Below are 2,959 nucleotides of genomic sequence, written 5' to 3' on the forward strand. Positions count from 1 at the left end.
TGTGTGTGTGTGTGTGTGTGTGTGTGTGTGTGTGTGTGTGTGCACTCTGTGTGTGTGTGTGCACTCTGTGTGTGTCCATGTGCACACCGTGTGTGTGTTTGTGTGTGTGTGTGTGTGTGTGTGTGTGCACTCTGTGTGCGCCCATGTGCACACCGTGTGTGTGTGTGTGTGTGTGTGTGTGTGTGCACTCTGTGTGTGCCCATGTGCACACCATGTGTGTGTATTTGTGTGTGTGAAGACGTGTGTATTTGTGTGTTTGTACACGCTCTGCGTGTGCCCATGTGCACACTGTGTGTATTTGTGTGTGTGTGTACACACTCTGTGTGTGTCCATGTACACACTGTGTGTGTTTGTGTGTGTGTTTGTGTGTGTGTGTGTGTGTGTGTGTGTGTGTGCTCTCTGTGTGTGTGTGTGCTCTCTGTGTGTGTCCATGTGCACACTGTGTGTGTTTGTGTGTGTGTGTGTGTGTGTGTGTGTGTGTGTGTGTGCACTCTGTGTGAGCACATGTGCACACCGTGTGTGTGTGTGTGTGTGTGTGTGTGTGTGTGTGTGCGCACTCTGTGTGAGCCCATGTGCACACCGTGTGTGTGTGTGTGTGTGTGTGTGTGTGTGTGTGTGTGTGTGTGTGTGTGTGTGTGTGTGTGTGTGTGTGTGTGTGTGTGTGTGTGTGTGTGTGTGTGTGTGTGTGTGTGTGTGTGTGTGCGCACTCTGTGTGTGTCCATGTGCACACCATGTGTGTGTATTCATGCCCTGCAGCCCCGCTCCCGTGTCCGGGTGTCCGTGGGGAACAAATGGAGGGACACCCTGCGCCCCCCACAGCTGCACCTCAGGGGTGTCAGCAGGGACAGACCCAGATGTCCCCAGGACACCACACACAGCTTCAAAATCAATGTCAGAGCCACAGAGACAGCTCAGCCACCATCTCTGCAATGTCCCCTCTGCCACCAGCACGTGGCCACCCTCCCGCCCTGGGCACCTGCCCTTGTGTCCCTCTGCCCCCCCAGATCCAGGGCCCTGCTCCTCACTGCCATGGCCACAGCCCTGAGGGACAGCAGGGCCACCAGGCCACCCCAAGGGTGGTGCCAGCACTGGGGGGGCACACGGTGGTCACGGTGCTGCTGTCACATGTCCCTGGGCAGGGGTCTCCATGGGGTGCTGTGCACAGAGTGGGGGCTCTGGCAAACCTGCGGCCCCCATCCCCACTGACACCTGCCTGGGGCAAGGCTCTGTGCCCATGGTTTTCCCCCCCATTTTTCCCCTTCCGGCTGCAGGGCGTGCATAGCGGGTTCTGGGGGAACCCAGGGGACACCCCACAGCCATGCCAGCAGCCCCCAGCACCCAGGGGACACCCCACCGCTGTCCCAGCAGCACCCAGGGGACACCCCACAGCTGTGCCTTCCTCCCTCTCCCAGCCAGTGAGAGCCCCACAGCCATTCAGGGCTGTGGGGACACAGCCCCCAGGGTGCCCCAGCCCCCCTGACCCTGGGGATCCCTCCCTCCTCGCTTTGCATGGGTGTCCCAGGCTGGGCGTTCTGCTGGGGGCTGACACCCCCAAGGGCAGCCCCCCACCCGATCCTGTGCCATCCCCTGCCAGGGCTGGGGGCACTGGGGCGCCAGGGGCCCCTCACCCCTTCTCCTCCAAACCCAGTTCTTGGTCCCAGTTGCTCCCCTTGATGCTGAGTGTCCCCTGGGGACCCTGTTGGGGTGCAGGGAGGGGACCAGGAGGGTGCTGGGATGATGGCCCCACAGCCATTCCCTCCCACAGAGCTGACACCATCCCTGCCAGATTAAGAGGTTTCTCAGTGCCACTGTTTCCTCCTCCCTGCCAGGGCATTTATTCCCTCTAAGGAAGAGGCTCCCAATCTCCTTTAGCACTAAGCCTCTCCCAGGAACTCATTTCCGGCACCCAAAGAACTTCCCAGAGCTCTCCCTCCCGCTGACCTCGGCCTCAGGCCCTGGCACAGCCCTTGGAAGCACCCACACCCCATAGGCAGCTCCCCTGTGGCACAGCCCCTCTGCCTGGGCACACAGCTGGGCACCCAGAGCACAGCTGGGCACCCAGGAGCACATCTGGGCACCCAATGCACATCTGCTGGGGCAAGCTGACCCCACCTCTCCGAGCTCCATGTCCCACATGTCCCAGCTGGGTGGCAGAGGCAGAGCCCACACCCACAAGTGTGACAATATCACAGGGCACAGTGTGTCACCCGTGGGTGTAGGGGGCACCCTGTGTCCCCCTGTCACCTCGGCTGCCTTTGCCATGGTCACTATGGAGCCAGGGGCTCCTGGCCCAGCCCCACCGTGTGGCAAAGCTGCCCATGAGCACCCTGAGGCCACCCAGTGTCCCTGCAGTGTCCCACGGGCTGTGCCCACTGGGATGAGTGTCACAGCAGTGCCCGTTTGTGCTCACTGAGGTGACACCTCTCTGCTGTCACTGTGCTGAACCCCCATGGCCAGAGGGTACCCATGTGCAGAGCAGCCCCAAAGGCCACCAAAAGGGACATGGTGTCATCTCGCCTCCGGCCCTGCGTGGTTACTCAGCAGTTCCAGGACACACAGTGGCCCTGAGCCAGCCCTGCTGAGCCACACAGGGAGACTGTGCTGGACACATGCCAGCCCAGCCCAGCCTGCACCCCACAACCTGCACCCCACAGCAATGGGGGGATGGCTGCAGAGACCCCTGTGCCAGGCATCCTGCTGCGCCAGGACACTTGTCACGGGACACTTGTCACGGGACACCCGCTGTGCCAGCCAGCAGCCCACGGCTCTGCCCCAGTGGCACGTCCCAGTGCGATCCCACGCTCTCTGTGCAGGCATCCAGGCATGGCCACGCATCCCTGGGCACAATCACACATCCCTGGGCACGGCCACATGTCCCTGGGGCTGCAACAAACACCACCTTGGCCATGGGAGAGGGTCCGGACCCCTGCCCAGCCCTGGCACCCCGGGGCTGTCCCCC

The 2,959-nt window shown here is 61.8% G+C and overlaps 1 protein-coding gene across 2 annotated transcripts in view; it reads right to left on the bottom strand.

Moving 5' to 3' along the window:
- KIF3C (kinesin family member 3C) overlaps positions 1–2,959 on the bottom strand; it is a 13,830-nt gene that overhangs the window by 8,669 nt on the left and 2,202 nt on the right. The gene's annotated exons all lie outside the window — the stretch shown is intronic.

Source organism: Geospiza fortis, unplaced genomic scaffold (genome assembly GCF_000277835.1).
Source record: "Geospiza fortis unplaced genomic scaffold, GeoFor_1.0 scaffold150, whole genome shotgun sequence".
Taxonomy (NCBI): Eukaryota; Metazoa; Chordata; class Aves; order Passeriformes; family Thraupidae; genus Geospiza; species Geospiza fortis.